Source organism: Hermetia illucens, chromosome 6 (assembly GCF_905115235.1).
Source record: "Hermetia illucens chromosome 6, iHerIll2.2.curated.20191125, whole genome shotgun sequence".
NCBI classification, from domain to species: domain Eukaryota; kingdom Metazoa; phylum Arthropoda; class Insecta; order Diptera; family Stratiomyidae; genus Hermetia; species Hermetia illucens.
The window spans coordinates 9,478,607-9,496,557 of NC_051854.1; positions in this window are offsets into that span (position 1 = coordinate 9,478,607).

Consider the following 17,951-nt stretch of genomic DNA (forward strand, 5'->3'; position numbering starts at 1 on the left):
TCATCCCCATTAATACCATATCTACTCTGTATATCTATATACATATATCTGCACAGAGGCTCGTTCCAGAATAAAAGTAATGGATTCGCACACTTCTGATATTCTATTTTTACGGGAAAGCTAAGCATGCAACTGAACTCCCAAGCGTGTATATTTAGCCGTTGGCACGCAACAAATCACGAAGATACCGTCGTTAATCAAACTATCAGCATGACGCCTGGAAAAAAGATTGTAAACAATAGAAACAATTTATCCATGAAAACGAGATCTAATGATCTTTTGAACTTTTTTTGTGATTTAGAGTTAGGCAGGATACACTGATGGTTGTAGAAATGTGTCCAAACGGATGTGGTTTTTTTTATGGGTGGAGGTGGAAATCTTAAAAAGACGCTGCTGCACCAGGTTGCAGTAGTGTGTGGGATTCTCACCCACTAAAACCACCCCTATTTCGCCGCCCATCTCCTCGCGGGACAAGCGTGAAGTATTACTTCGCGAGGAGGGCTCTGGTTTACACCAGCGTAAATAAGTCACGTCTCCGTCGCACTTTCCAAGCTCGTTCAAATTCCTTCAGCTTCTCCTGTTTCGCAGTTACTGTTCCGCTTATCGAACTCCAGTTTGCTGCGGACCTCAGCATCTCCACCATGAAACTATGGGTCCGATAACTGCATTGAGGGCATCGTTTAAGCTCTTTGTTTCATTCCTTGCAGTGCGTACGCCCAGAAAGGAGCCGCGTATAGCAGGATGGATTTCACCACCCCTGCGATAAGCAGCCGACGACTAGATTTTGACCCTCCAATATTTGACACCATCCCTGCTAGAGATGAACTAGCCTTTGCTGCCTTTTTGAGAGCATAGTCCAGGTGCCCCTTGAAGCTCAACTTGGCATCGATCATTATCCCCAGGTATCTATTGATCGATTTTGAAACGACCTCGTGATTACCAACCCGGATTTTGACAGTGTTGTTTTTCCTGCAATTGTTAATAGGGATCGCCTCCGTCTTATATTCCGCCAGGTCCAATTTCACCATTTGGTGGTGCTTTGATAGCATGAATAGTTTCACTTGCGTGCAGTTCCACGTCCAGATGGTCCTTCGCAACTGCTACCACTGCCAGCTCGTCTGCAAAACCAATCAATGTTGCTCCCTTGGCACGCAAAGGTCAAGCACTCTGTCATACATTATGTTCCAAAGCAGGCGCCCCAGTAGGGATCCTTGGGGAACACCTGCTGTCACAATATATTCCTTCGATCCGTAGTCCGTCTCGTACCAAAGAAGTCTCCCCGAAAGGTAACTGTTGATTATCCGAGCTAACTAACCAGGGACACTCAGTTTAGCCAGGGTGACCTTAATTCAACCCCAGTTAGCTCAGTTAAAGGCATTCCCGAGATCCAGCGTTACCACCGCGGAGCACTTACCAGCGACCGATGCATCCCGGACCAGGTCCACGACCGTAGAATGACATCACCCGTGGACCGCGCTCTACGAAACCCATACTGCTGCTCCGATAGACTACCCACTAGCCCGACGAACGGAAGCAGCCTGTTGTATATCACCCTCTCCAACATCTTCCCCATAGTGTCTAAAAGACAGATAGGGCGATATGAAGAGGGTGCGCCAGGTGGTTTGTGGGGCTTCGGTAACAGAACCAATCTCTGCCTTTTCACTGAGCGAGAAGCACTCCTTCAACCATGCCTGATTTAAATGTACCTATGAACCATCCGGGCCTGATTTTAGCAGCCAACTTCAGGGCTTTGTTTGGAATCCCGTCCAACGCTGGAGCCTTATTGTCCCCAATTCGTCCACAGATCTCTCCTCTTCTTGTTGTGGGAAAAGGATTGCGATTATTTTGAACAACAGGTACGGGTACGTCACTTAGGGTGATTTTTGTCCACGAATCTTGTTCATTACAACCCCGTAAATAACGCCCCATGGGTTGGTATTTACTTCAAGGCACAACTGCTTGTAGTAATTCCTCTTACTTTCCCGTATAGCCTCCTTAAGGCTACTTCGAAGATCGCGGTGTTCTTCCTCTGACTGCTAATGTTCTAGCATCCCTTTGGTCTTTTGACAAAGCCTCCTCGCTCGCAGACACGATGTTCTCAACAGCGCGATTTCTTGGTTCCACCAGTAGTTTAGTTTCCTACTGTGATGGACCTTGCATCGCGGTGTTGTAGAGTCGCAGGCCTCAGCTATCCGTTGACGCAACTGGCTCACTTTTTTCAGCGCCGTTCCCTTCGGGTCGTAACCTCCTCCTAGAGCGGCTAGCAAATCTCTTCCTCGAAAGCTCCAGTGGACCACCCCGCTTTTGATGCTCATTCAGCGGTCACCTCCCCCGTTCCTGATGTCGAGAAAGATGGCCTGATGATCACTGTGGGTATAGTGCTCACTCACCCGCCAGATCATCGCTCTCGCCAACGAAGTACTGAGGTAGGTTAGATCGACAATTGAGCTTAGTCCTCTGCCTCGGAAGGTGAGCACGCATCCAACGTTGACGAGTATGATGTCCAGCTCCGCGAATGCTTCAAGCAAGATTTGGCCCCTGGTATTCGTCACTCGACTTCTCCAGTCTAAATCTCACGCGTTGAAATCGCCAGCAATGATTTTGGGACTGTGGTCTCTAGCGTCCATCACCAAGCCGTCCAGCATTTTCTCATATTGCACTAATGTTGACTTTCGCCCGTACAAAGCCGGCCCCCGGGAATGCCATTGCTTCTTGAATGGCTTGCCGTCCACAAGGACACATCGCCGCGTTTCCCGATGAGTCTTTCACCCACGTAACACCAACGTAATTTCGGTACGATTCACATATTACCACGACGTCCGCATTCGACTCTCGAATCGTTTGCGAGAGCAGGTCTTGAGCTGTCTCGCGATGATTGAGGTTGATTTTTATCAACCTCATTTAGCCTTACGATTTAGCTCCCTTTTACATGCCGGGCATCTGCCACCACTTGCAACGTGTCCGTCATCTAGTTCCATTCCCCCACACACAACATGCATCGTGGACCTCCAGTGCAGTCTTTGACAAGGTGGCACTTCCTGCGCCTTCTCGACCTATCGTGCTCGCTCGTACATGCTGCAAAGTGACCGAAATCGAGGCATCTGAAGCATCTCTTGCGACATGTTTGCTTCCTAATGATCTCTTGAACATTTTTTGTGATTTAGAGTTAGACAGGGTACACTGATGGTTGTAGAAATGTGTCCAAACATGTGTCTGCATTTAAAATCTTTCTGCAATTATCTCCTGGAAAACCACAAGGTACTAAACAGTATTCCTAAAGTCCCAACCCAAAGTGTTATCCTTTATAAGAAGGGTCACGGAACTCGTGGAGCGTCAGCTATTGCCATCTTGATGAGATCACATTTGGATTAGGTGAAAGATAGTTCTAAGCCCCGTATAATGGGCCGCATGGCACGGTAAATTGTGATGAAAATCTGGGGAATGGACTCTGACTTACCACCTACAGCCCTGCTACCAAACCCTGCTACAGACGGCGAAAAACAAGGCCATACCGGGTTGTAGGTAAACAAAGTTATAAATCTAAGGAGGGCGGTGAACACAGAACTGAAACATGATTTGTAGATTTTTAAGGTTTTATGTAAAACAAAACCTTGTTAAAATCGGTTTACTGTTTGTGTGCTTATCTGTCCGTCCGCCTACAGTTTGTCTGTCTGTCTCAGCTTATATCTCAGAAACGGTTGCTCCTGCGAAATTGGTTAGAACGGTGGGACCTGTGAATTTCGCTGAGTTTAAGGTGGGGATGTAACTTTTTTTTTAAAGCGTAATCATTTGGGGCATCAAACGAAAGGTATTGGTTAGCACTTTCTGAAGCCGATATGAGTTTTGACATTGGTTGCAAAAGGGAGGAGTGTGGGGGTCTAAAAAGCGACAATTACTTCAAAGATCCGTTTTCAGAGACTGAACAGTCCAAATATCTGAAAACAAATATGGGGTCCATGCACATGGTATCTAAGCATCAGAACACGGGCGGACGGAGCTTTTCCAGGGATGTATGGCCTCCCTTCAGTGTTACAAGTTGTAGTTCCCGATCTGCGTCGTCATCTGTTTGATATTGATCACATACCTCACCACACTCTCACCTGATTGTCAGAGGGGATTGTAGGTGGTGTTGTTATTCGAGCTCGGATCACCATGCCAACGAGATATTGGTCCGAGTCTATATTGGCTCACCTATATGTTCTAACATTCATCAAGGCTGAGAGGTGGCGGCGTTCAATCAGCACGTGGTCAGTTTGATTGAAAGTGGTCCCGTCTGGAGACGCCCATGTATGTTTGTGGACCGCTTTCCGCGCAAACCAGGTACAACAAAAAATTTCGTGTGACACTGCTAACTGAATAATCCGCAGTCCGTTATCATTGGTATCCCTATATAAGCTATGGGAGCCAACGTATCGCCTGAATACGGGCTCCGTTGCTACTTGACTGTTGAAATCTCCACGTATGATTATGATATCTTATCTGGGACAGGCTTCGAGGGTCCGCTCAACTGCCTCGTAGAAGTTATCCTTCTCCGACTCTGCAGTCTCTTCTGTATGGGTATGAACATTTATGGGGCTTATATTTCTAAGCTTGCGTCGCAAACGCAGAGTGCATAGCCTTTCGCTTATTTTTTCACAGCAGATAACAGCAGGTTTCATTTTTTTGGGTGACTAAACTTACTTTGAACGTATGGTTTACTGGATTTCCGCTGTAATATATGGTGTAGCGGCTCTTCTCCAGAAAACCGGTCCCTGTCCATTGCATTTCTTGCAAGCTGTTACAACCTTATATTGGGACAGGGTATCGGCTAGTTGCTTAGCAGCATTCGGTCTGCACAGGGAGCGCACGTTCCATGAAAAAATGCGCAAATCGTTGATCCGTTGTCGTTGCCGGGTTTGTCGTTGTAAAATCCATCCTGTCCGAGGCTCCTTCCGTGGCTTCGTAATATCTTGTTTTCCGTGTAGGGTTGTCAGCTCTACCCAACCCCCAACCTAGAGGACCAGTTGGTACATTTTGTGCCGTTTTTAAGCGTGGGAGACTCGCCTTCATCCCCTTCTCCGTCTGCAGTTTTTCATGAAGAAAGAACTCCCAGCGATCACCACGTGGAGGTAGAGATAGGGTTTGGTAGTAGAGCTGTTGGTGTTCGTTCAGTAGGCGTTTCCCAGGTTTTATGCTCAATCGTGGGTACCAATCCATGTTTCGACCTGGGACCTATACTACCCTTTGACCGCCATTCATAATACCGAACCTTAATTCTTACCTTAGTTCTATTGATACTGACTTTCTGTAAACAAATTTTGGCAATTTACGGGAATCTTGGTAGACCAGATCAGTTTTAAACTTTAAACCCTACCATGTGTGGCTGATCCTACTATATTAGGTGTCAACAAATCCGGCGGTACTATCAAATCGTCTGTGATCAACCATATCATGGAAGAGGGTTTCGTGGTTTTTGTGAGGCATCAGGTGGTTAACTATCACTTCTACGTTGTTCCAGTCCTTTGATGTTTGCATTTGGTTGGGGGATTTGTTATCCACCAAAGCTTTTGTAGTTTTTCCTGGACATATCGCTAAAAGACTTAATGACCTTGTTTGTGTCTCACCCTCCCTACGGTTGCGTCTATATCCATCAATACTGACCTCCTGCTTGACGAGTCTGCGGACTTTCTTTTATTTTTTGGACCTTGGGGTGCGATTGGGTTTTTTCGTTTTACCAAACTTCGCCGCATTCCAGAGGCTCCGGTGGAAGGTGTGGAATAGCCGCATCGTCTTTCCAGTCGTAGTTTTCCTCTTGGGAGCTGTGATTTCTTCTCTTTTTTGATTTGGTTTTATGCTTTGGTTGCGCTGATAAGCTCAGGAAAGAGCGTTTACCCTGACATTGCTGACATACCCAATTAAAGCCTTCGTTGAAACTGAAGCGGTTTTAAGTATTCAAAGTCGGCATATTAATGAGCAAGTATCTTGTTAGTCACTGGGGGTCGACTTGAACACCTTTTAGGGTGGTAGACGGAACAGTTCTTCAGCTATTGCTTACGATGTTCCGTTAGCTACGTGTCACCTTCTACTGCAAGTTAACCGTCTTATTTGCCACTCATCAATGTGATCTACCCTGCATTGAGTCAACATAGCCTCGATGAATCGCGCGGATGTTCTGGGTAGTTGTGCACAGTAAAATAGCCTGAACTTATTAGATATTCCTACAGTGTTGAACCCATCTACATAAATTTTCCTGCAACTGAAATGATATCCGATAAAAGCCGCTCTGTAATTGCAAACTAAACAAATCTTTCGCGAAATATCCAAATAAATCTCATTGGCTTCTTAGGGTGCCAAATTCTTGCTTCCAGGTAATAGCACATTCTGTCTTAGGGTTTCCACCTTTTCGGCCTTTTATGTTTTGTTTATTTCGCACCTTGTCTATTTACATATGAACATTAATTTCTGGGAACAGCTTGATTTACTGAAAACTGACTACATACTCAAAACATAGGACATGTATGCCTCGTAGTTCTCACAGAATAATTAGGAGATTCCTCTGGGCTTACGATTACAGAACCGCCCATTACAGATAGTTTTATGGTGCTAGAGATATGGAAAGGTGATTTTCTCGGAAAATAATTCCCTTTTCTTACGAATAATTACACTTTTCAACATAATTGCTGTTTACTAGAACGTAGGATCTATCAGATACTCTCAGTTTAGATGCTTCTAGCTCAAGGGGAGCTTTCGCTATCATCCGTGAAACTCTCCGTATTTAGTTCGGTGTAAGTAGATCAAGCATATCTTTCTCACGCAGGTAATTAAAAATCGCTACGGGAGTCCAATCCAGATAGTGTATGTATGCATGAATATGTGTGATTTGATAAAAAATTCCTAATTCAATTACAAACTCGCAAAAGTTGTGAGAAAATCTGTGAATTTATAGAAACCAAATTTTATGGTGATGGACAAAATGTGGCTCACCGGATGGATTTCTTCTTTGAAGGGGTGATATCATTTCATTTCGATTGATTACAAAGATACATTAAACATATATTAATGTAGTTTCGTGAAAATGAAGAAATCCTTGACGACAAGGAAAATTAGGTGCTGCAGAAAAGAGATCTACATACTTGCGCATGATGAAATGGATCAAAGAGTGGTGGAGGAAAGTGATAAGTAATTTACGAGTATGGGTTATCATGCGAGAATATGCAGAACTGGTTTAATATGGAACATTGGATTTTCGGGAAGTTGAAATTGGATATTATGTAGGAAACCATATTTAGGCCAAAAACGATGAAAGCAAGGACTGCTTGAATGCAAGAAGGGCAATCAGATACCATTTGCATTCAGAGCTGCTGCGTCTCTCTGACTCATATTTTAGAATATCTATTATATATCAACGCAATTTGGCCCCCTATATGAGGATGGACGATTCCGTAGCTTACATAACCACGAAATCTATGAGCGATACCAAGTGGATAAAATCCGGCTCAATAGGTTACGGTGGGCGGGTCACTTAATCCGTATGGATGAGGATGATCCAACCCGGAAAGTCTATAAGGGCAATATCTATGGTAGAAAAAGAAGACGAGGCAGATCCTGCCTAAGATAGAGCGATGGCGTAGGTCAGGACGTCAGACAGCTTTTAAGGATATTGAATTGGTGGACCTCGGCGCAAAACCGGGATGTCTAGAGTTCCTTATTAAGGCAGGCCTAGACCGGATACCGGTTATTGCGCCGTTGATGATGATGATGATGATGTATCAACGCAATTAATTTCAAAAATTGGACTGACAGTTTCATCACGCAGCATGACCGAATTTGGCTACTAGGTTTCACAGGTGAGTGTGAAGTATATTGAGGGCGCAATCCTATGCGATACAGTTGCCTTTGCTTCATTCATTGAGGAAGAATTGAAAATGTTTGCGCTGAAGTCCATTAATTATCGAGTCTGTAACCCATAAATAGTAGACAATTTTCGTGTGGCCCCTTTTCTTTTATGACTGTCCAGCCCCAGAGGTTTTTGATGACCCATAATGTCAATCTTCGGCAGTCTGTTCGCGATAGTCTCCTCGTCAGTTGGGATCAGTTCAAGCTTCAAGCTGTCTCAGGTGTTATTGATTGTAGCTACCAAAGACTCCAGAAACTGACATAGGAATTGGTCTTTGCAAATGGACACATAAGGTTGTCATGCGTGGTGCGTTAACCGCGCCTACACACAATCGTTGATAGTTTAACGAAATGTTTTTCAGTTCCTTCCAAGACTTATCAAGAAGCTTGCACTTTCCTTCAGGGTTTTGCACCAAATTCTGAGGGGAGCCACTCATCGACCATCTTAGGATAGAGAATCCCGATATCACGTTGCAGATAAGTGTTAACAATGACTTGGAGGTTTGGTACTCCCATATAGCAGCAGAGACAGAATTTCAGCACTGAATAATCTCGACTTGTTGTCAATCCAGAGATAGTTTAATTTCCAGATTTTAGACAAAGCAGTGGAGACGAATCAGGTTCGGTAGCACCGTCTGTAGAAATGACGCTTCCTAGAAATTGATCAACGCTTTTGCTCCGCCCATCAATGTGGATAGATAGAATGAAATGAAAGTCAGAATGACCCTGGTTTTGTTGGTGTTTATTTTGAGTCCGACTTCACTTGCCTTGTTTTCCAAATTTAGAGCTATTCAATTAAGGTCTATTACTCAGTCACAAAGCAAACATCATCGAGATATTTGCGGAAAGATGCCATCGTCCACTGAAGCCCTCCATGTCCTCCGCACAAGGCTAGGAAAAAATAACGTCGGTGACAAGATACAACCCTGGCGGACTCCGCTTTGGACAAGTTCCCCTAAGATTTTACTACGAAATAACACGTGACATTGTCCCATTGACAACAGTCATTAATTTTTCGGCAATGCCCCTCTAACGCAGAGCATTCGCTCTTCAGTGCACTGATGACCGAAATGATTTCAATTCTATTTGGAAGCGCTGCCCGTATCCAAATCTACGGTCGCTTGTCATTTCATCTAAGAGAGGTGGAGCTTAAGTGGATATGGTACAATTGAGAACCGCGGTGAATTGTTCCTTCCACCTCTTCAGCTGCTCATCATCGGCTGGCAATTTTTATTCCTCACACATCTAATGAAAAATATAATACCACCTGTCAGTTCTTTCGTGAAGCGCTATATGGTTCTTAAATCATTGCTAACTGTATCAGCTTTTGCTTCCCTCACTAGTGCAACAATAAGTTTCCTCTTGCTACAGCACACACGTCGCTGAACCTCCCGGAGTTTTGAATGTTATCGAAGCTAGAGCGCCTCACCACTATTTGCAGCTATTCGTTTCCATGATTCCTGAGTCAGCCACATCTTGTAACCCCTTTTTAGAACATGGCCAACGACCTGAACAGAGAGCATTTTTAATGGCGATCCAATGACCATCAATATTCGCAGGTGAATTATTCCTTGCATCTCCCATCAGATCAGCAAGCTAGCTCTAAGCAAAACCTGGGGGTTGGAGCTCTCTAATCCTGCGAGACACGGCCGACGCAACACACAAACAAAGACAAGCGGCTATTAGACGGTAATCCCTTTTGGGTCGATCGTCGGTGCCTCTCTTGTTATGTGCATGCAGATGATAACTCCTAATTCTACTGCTGATCGCAATGTCATCAATGTGATTGTTCGTTCCTTCTTGATCACTTGAGTCCAAATTAACTTTCTGACAAGCAGTCACCAATGACGCGGGTCCTCAAGATCGTATTTCTCCATCGTATGTAAGATCAAATTAGTATGTACTCCTCCCATGAAGCGGAAGTCTTCATTGATGTGAAACATTGCACTATTGAAGTAAGCTTTTCGTTGACTGATGGTTTCAATCGCAGGACAAACGACTTCTCCCGTATGGTGCAACGTTACCGAAAGCAGCTAGCACAGATTTTCCAAGAATATGAATTATGTTGACCAATGCCGCTGGTTTACAATCGTGGCCGGTCTGAGACCTAATATTTTGTTTTTGAGGATAGAGCGTTCCTGATCCCGTCATCTACTTAATAGCGGGCCGCATTAACTTGAGGGATCAACTCACTCCTTCCTCCTAGTAAAAGGACCTCGCTCATTGATATATCATTATCATCATCAACGGCGCAACAACCGATATCCTTTCTAGGCCTGCCTTAATAAAGAACTCCAAACACCCCGGTTTTGCGCCGAGGTCCGCCAATTCGATATCCCTAAAAGCTGTCTGGCGTCCTGACCTACGCCATCGCTCCATCTCAGGCAAGGTCTGCCTCGTTTTATTTTCCTACCATAGATATTGCCCTAATAGACTTTCCATCCATACGAATTACGTTACCCATTCACCGTAACCTATTGAGCCGGATTTTTTCCACAACCAGACGGTCGCTCATAGATTTGGTCGTTATGTAGGCTACGCAATCATCCATCCTCATATAGGGGGTCAAAATTCTTCAGAGGATGATATACGCTTTAGTTAGGATTCTCTGCAGAGCAGACCTAAGGCAGCGTCTGGTCAGATTGCTTCTGTCCTGCGATAGAAACCATCAGCCAACAAAAAACTTTCTTTAAAGTATTGGGTGTTCGCCCTTAGAAAAATAGTCGGTCCACTACGAGGAAGGAGCGAGTTGCCTCTCAAAATTAGTACGGCCCACCATTAATTGGATAGTGAGGTTAGGACTCTGTCCTGCAGGTTACTGGCCTGCAGATTTCTATCCCTTATGGTCGCCTTTTATGATAAGTAGGAAATGCTTTCAGTGAATTCTTAATCCCAATCTCACTAGAGAGTCACTATCTCAGTCGAGTAAAGATGCAATGGGTTAAGAACAAATGATATTAAGAAGGCTCCACCTTCTCCCTGAGATCTTTGGATGTTTCACGTCCATTCAAATAATAGTGACTCGCCCTTCTTCCTTTCTCAAGCAAGTTTGGAAGCTTTATCACGCGATCGGTTACGCTTGATTGTTTTTCGGAATCTTGCAAATAATGTTCACCTTTTTGATACTTATTCCCTATCAGGACCCTATCGGATTTCCTTCTTAGTCTTGAATGTTTTTGGCTTTTCTATTGGCATCCTTTGCATTTGTCCCATCAGACCCCGAAAACAATCGTAAGACTCCAGCCGTAGGTATAATATTACTGGCGTCACTGTAACCATCTTGTCCGTAGTTTTCCACCTGAAAACAGATAACCGCCCAGTCGATTCCACTGGCGCAAAATTATGGTTACTTTCTGCAGTTCACATTCGAGATTATCCCGTCGTAGGAGGTGGTTTATTATGGCTGACAGTCAGGCGCTTGCATCAATGACGGTTAATCCCTTGCTCCTCGTGTCATTTCTAGTTTATTTTACTTTTTAAGTTTTTAATTTTATTTTTGATATTTTTTAACTTTGAAATTTGGTTCAATATTGGCTCAGAAAAGAACGTCCATCTCGGTAGAGCTACCATATTTCCGTAAATAGTATATTTGAAAGCAAAGGTGGCTCAATACCATAGCCAAGATAAAACTGTACACGGTCATGGGAGAATTTGGTATCCTCGCGAAATTGATAAGATTGATTAGGTTGACCCTGACCAATGTGCGAGGCCAGATAAAAGAAGCAGGATCACTCTTAAGACCATTCCACATCAACAAAGGTGTAAAAAACAAGGGGACGCCCTATTATGCGTCCTCTTTAACCTAGCCCCGGTGACCCGTGATGCGAGGTAAATGCGAGAGGCACCATCGATATCGACATCACGAGAAGAATTACTCGAGACGTGCAAACTGGTTTGATTCATATCGAGCAGGCGGCCATTGGCGTGAGCAATGGCATAGGTCAGAACGCCAGACAGTTTTTAGGGATATCGAATTGGGGGACCTCGGCGCAACTCCGGAATGTCTGGAGTTCCTTAGTAAGGTAGGCCTCGGACTCAGCTGTTATGCAGCCTTAATGTGGAGCGTAAGACTTTGTTACCGCCTTCTATGCATTGAATCACCATTGAACACCTCTAGCTAACGTTTTGCAGACGGAAGGATACGTTGCTCTGTTAATCTCAGCCAGTTCACCGAACTATCAAGCTTTTTGCCTCGAATACAACATAGCGACCCCCACACACATGCTTCTCTTAACAGCTGATTGCGTCTTTGAAATGCTTTTCCTAAATAGACGATTTCACCTACATACTTTGTTGGCATTTCTGCAAATTTTCTTAGCTTTGTTTTAGTCAATATAAAGCATTATCAGTGGAGATCTAAACTTTGTAGATTGTAGATTGCCACAAACTAATCCACAGGGTGTTGATTTGGTCGGACCAAAAGGAACCATAGCGGAAAAAACCTCCCTCTAATCAACCATACTTTCTTCGGAATTTTACCGATCATTCCGTTTATCTACTCACTGGGATGAAACCGGAAACAGAAGCCGGCGCCTTTACCGGAGGAGAGGAAATGCCTTTGCTTCTTTCGGGGGAGTAACGATGATTTCCGTTTCATTTCGAGGAGCGGTCCTTATCCAAAATATTATGGTAACTAGCCATTTCACCCATGAGAGACTGAAGCTGGCCTGATGTTAATGATTAAGAGTTATACTCTTTCCATTTCATAAACTACTCATCATCGTGATTTGGTCATCCTGCAACTGGGGACTACCCCTCTTCCATCTTTGCTTTCTACTCTTTCTGACGCCAATATATAATTAGAGTTTACTGTGTTTACTGTCCGTTAAATAAATAAATAAAACCTTTTACTTGGTAATTTCTAGGAGATTGTCAAGCCGTGTTTGCCAAAAAAGACCCGAGTTTTGGCAGACAAGGAATGAGGATGAAAGACAAGGGCTCTCCCATTACGACAATGCACATTGACGACATTGGCTAAAAAGGCATGAGCCGCCTTTACCTTCAGATATAGTCGCTTTTACCTTCTAATATAGTGGCCTTTGCATAGCGCATTTAACAAACGAATTTCAACTCGGGCCTTCAGCTAAAAACCCACCATCTGTACCACAATGACCGGCATTGCCTGGTCAATTTTCACTTTCTCTTCCACCTCAAGTTCACAAAGTCCCAAACCAAGCCAATCTGGTCCTACACTACGCCCGAAACAAACTTCGCCTTTTACCCACTTTGGCATCCGATCTCGTCTAAAACAACTAAATTCCGTCAAATCAGATCTACTTTGGCCTCCGTGTTCCATGCAAATCGTACAGCTCTTATACAAAGGCTATTCAAAGTGGTATCCTTACGACTTTTCCAATCACGAATAGGAGCATGAAAGGACATCGATATGATAACATTAAGGAGGTCAAGAAAAAACAATCGGGGAAGGAGCTTTCAGCTATCAGAAAGATGACGAAAAAAAATTGGAAAGCACTGGTAGGGCAAAATTATTAGTTTTAAAGGAGATTATTTTGAAGGAGATGAGGTTGTTTGTTTTTTTGGTTACCCCTCATATTATCGAAGCATGAATATGTGGCGAATAATAAATGCGTCTTTTTATGAGACCAGGAACTTGAGTTGCACCAGTACTCAGGGAACATTGAATTCCTGCCGAACTGGCAAAAAAGTCTGCTGCAAAATCGGCTAAGTACTTTCCCACGGCCGAACAATAGCTAGATCCATGAAAGCGGTCTGTGTTCAAGTCTGGGAGGGATGAAGCTCTGTGGCCTTGCGAGTATTCATAAACATGCATAAACATAACACACAAATGGAAGCAAACGACTGCCAAAGAATGGTTTCCTTCAAGGTCAATGTTAGCGCTTCACTTGCGAAGACAATTTTTAAATCCGCTGCCGGTCATCGTGGGGTTGACTTGATTGGTCATACGTTCCCGGCCAGTAGAAGCAAGACAAGTTCTGTACTCGAATAAGATTCGACCAAGGACCGGGCGGGGGGCGTGTCTTTGATACTATGCAAGCGGTGAAAGTTGCAGAAGCCCACCAACCTTTAACTCTTGTTATTACCGTCCATAGAAAGCGGGTCTTTCTCAAATATATGCTTAAGGTGTTATCCGTGCCCACTTTAGGGTTCATGAATACAATGTCACCTTTGGAAAGTCTCCCTTCTGCGGCATCTAACTTAAAACTTAAAAAAATATCTCTCTCCTCTCTATTGAAACTTCGGAACTACCAAAACCGGATCTTAAGTCATTAGTTCTCATCTTCCGATCGGCGTTATCATCAGTTCAACAACAGATTGACGCTTGCTTCCGATAGGCTTTACAGAGTACAATATCGCTGGAGGTAGAGGAGTGTAAGTCATACCACCTAACCTCGCTTAACGTCAGAATATTCAGTTCCTAGTGCATGTATTACGTTGCTCCAAGATTACCATATCTTTGAACCTCTTAAAGCCCTCTTTTGATTTATCCAGAGGATAAAAGAGTCGGAAATGATGGCGCAGTGGACAACCTTCCGATGTTGTAGTTTTGATCATCAAGACTGTGTTTTGGCGTAATTTGCTTGGAGAGCAATCCGATCTTATTGATCAAGTCCAAAAAGGAAGGGTAGGAGAAATATGGGCGTTTCTCAGGGGTCGGTGTTTTCCAAGGGGTCAAAATAGGTGTCCAAAAAAAGTTAGATTTTTGATGATGCAGGAAGACGGTATTTATCGTGGGTCCTGAATCTTAGTAGTGTTTTCGTCTACTTCTTCCAACCGGACGTGGAACTATATTTTGAGAGTCTGAAATTAGAAAACTAATTGGCCAACTCGTTCCAAAAATCAATAACAGCTGGCAGTACATTTTTTGCAACGTCCAATCAAATGAAGCGTTATTTTCTCACTAACAATATTTTCCGCTTACAAAAGAATCAAACAAGTATCTCCTCTGCATTCCAATCTGCAAAATATTTCACGCAAATTTCAAAATCGCGCCTTTATCAAAAGGACAGCATCAGTGCAACCATTGCAGTCAGATTCAACCGTGCTCAAAAATGCAACGTGTACCCAGCTCAGTTCAATGACTTCTACCAAGAAACTGCCATGCATCATAACATAAGAAACAAATCTCCGACTGCGGAAACTTCTTTAAAGTTTTCGTGTTTATCTTATAATTTTTATGAGTTGTTTTTGGAAATCGCATAAGTTAAAGTCAATCAGGTTGTCCGCTTGAATTTTTCTGATTGCGAACATGTCGTAATAATTTAAGAGTCACAGCGGAATGCAATTTGGTGCATGTAAAAACGTTGACTTGTTGCATTGGGGTCAGATTTTGCCAATAAATATTGAGTGTCGGCTCACGCTATATGAAACGACCGCATATAACAAAGTGGAGATGTGAATTATGTTTTAATTCATTGCAAAACTGGACGGTGTTCTGCCAGATTCACCTAATGGTCCACTGACGCAGCAGGGGGTCAGAAGATGAAATGGATTTCGTCCTCGGAAACTTTAAAATTTGATGTGCGGGAGAAAATTGAATAAAAAGGACAAAAAGCTATTAAAAAGCAGGGTCCATCCTTAGAAAGTTGACGTATTTGTTATTTTCATTTATTGTTTTGGGTAGTATAAACGAAAGTATTTTGGTATTCCAGGTCAAAAAGCTCGTCATACAGCGAATGCGAAGTTAAGTGTGCCTGCAGGACCTATTCTGGGAAATTGCCCGCATGAATATCTAAGTGTCTCCCCACAAAAAAATATCCAAAAGCGAACTCCATATTCCAGAGCGCATATTATTCTTCTGTAGGTTTTGGCCCCCTCTGGAGCGGTGGCGGCCCGGTCGACAGGTTTTCCAATCATTCTGTTTCGGTTACCTTTAGTTGTTTTCCATCGACTTGAAGTGAGTTAGTGAGTTCTTACCAGCTTGAATAATATGACCATCAAAGGCGCTTCATTGACTGTCCCAAAGCCTTAACTCTCTCGGCACCGACTGTCCTTTATCCTTTCGCCGACATGAGAGTTCAGGTCAACCTTAGTAATCATATAGTCGTCGACAGGCAAGTTCCAAGTCTTTGTATCGAACAGTTGCCAGAAGACACATTTATCGTCTTGGGCTAATCTTTTTGTCGCGCGCATCCAGCAGAGGAATAGGTAGTGCAGCCAGCTGAATCGATATTGAGCTTACCATCCGGTCATCTGATCGCTTAACTGCTTAAGCAGCATTGCGGAAGCGGAGTTTATGGACTACCAAAGTTGAGACGTGTATAACAGTTTTCGCCACTTTCATGTCCTATGTATCAACTTTTGGCACCACATTTTCCAGGTTTACAGAACAAAAAAATCTGTGTCTCTTCCGTGGGGCTCTCCTAGGTTTCTTTTGCCGTATTAAAAAACCCTACTGTCTTCTCTTCAAGACTTTCGCCGTCCAGCCACATCGACAATTGTGGGCGCTATAGTAGTTCTCCGAGTGATATTCAGTGGCACGATCATTATGTTATCCATCCAATGGTTTTTTCTAATCGGCCTGTCATGTTGCTTGTTACCACTGGCGGATAAGGGACCAAAGTTCAGTGATAAGATTCAAAATAAAATGCAGCAGGGACAAGGCAGAAGTTAATGAAATAGGCTTTGTTATGGTGAAAATAGACGCTTTAAATTTTTCATACGTATATCAGTGGAAGATGGTGCTCTGTTCCCACCCTAAGAGTTCTGTTCTAAGAAGGGTTCCAACTGAGGGTCTTTAATACTGCTGGAAGGACATTACAGTAGCTCTGTGCAACATTAACAACAAATTCCAATCTAGGGTAAACATTTTCTTTTCATGATCATCAATCTCTTTAAGTTAGTAGTCCCACAGGAAAACAGTCTCAAACAAAATTTTCAGATCCCTATATACGTCTTTCACGCATCTTCCCCATCCCATCTCGGTTTGGGTTACTAGATGAATCCACGCATCCAACATTCAGCGATAGAACAATCCGTGTTCCAAGTTTTCGACTGGATTGCCGCATTAAGGGCATGTTGAGGCAACAGCGAGTGGAAACTTGTATATCTGTCGCGCCTCGTCAGGTCGTAAATCGTCCAGAGTGTTGTCTTCCAGGCCACTCCACTTCATTTAAGGGATGAGCTTATAGGGGCACTAATTTTTTTGTGACTTCACGCACCGTTATTGCCACTTCCTTTCGCTCTCGTTGATTGTCGGGGTTGCTACGCCTCTAGCTTCATACAAGCGCTTACGATCGTGAGCTGCTTGCCGGGTACTTCGCTATAAAATACTTCCGTTTCTCCCTTGAGGGCAGGCCGTTCACCGAATTCACGGACCAGAAGCCCCTTACTTTCGCGCTTACACAAAAGCCCGACAAAGTGTCCCCTCGCCAACTTTGGCACTGGAGCTATATCAGCCAGTTTACTTCTGAGATTCAACACGTGTCTGGAGAAGACGATTTTGTCATAGTCTCCGCCACGGTCGATTATACGGTAATCACCGAGGCACAAAAGGACGAGGCAGAGCTTCAGAACCTGAACGCAAACACCAAATACAAGTTCAAGGAGTTCCGTTCGATCAGCAAGATAACTCATTTCCACTGTTGAGCCACAGCTGGGTCGTACCAGCGATGGATGCTGAACTTAGCGGGTCGCAGCTCCCCAACCCTGCGAGAAGTAACGGGCGCAACACTCAAGCGAACGTAAGCGACCATCATATGGAGACCCTTTTCGTGGCCGATGTTACTCTTTTATTACGTACATCCAGAAGACAACTCTTTAATCTACTGTTGATCGCGAAGCGCTCAATCTGATTCCTCATACGGCATCGATCGGTTGAAACTCACCTGACCTTCTGGCAGGCTCTGTGCTCGAACAATGCGCCACCAATGACGAGGCGGTGAAAGTTGCAGAAATCCACAAACCTCCCGCCTTATCGTTACGGTCGCCAAGACCTTGGTTCCTCATCACATGTCTGAGCAAGTTGTTGTCAGATCCCACCTTGGCATCATTCGGAAGTCTCCTTTGGTGGGTAGCATTTTACAATGATGATGATGCTCCTTAACCTGGACCGACATTTTGCAGATTGAACTCTGTCAGAAAGCGGCTCCCAAGTC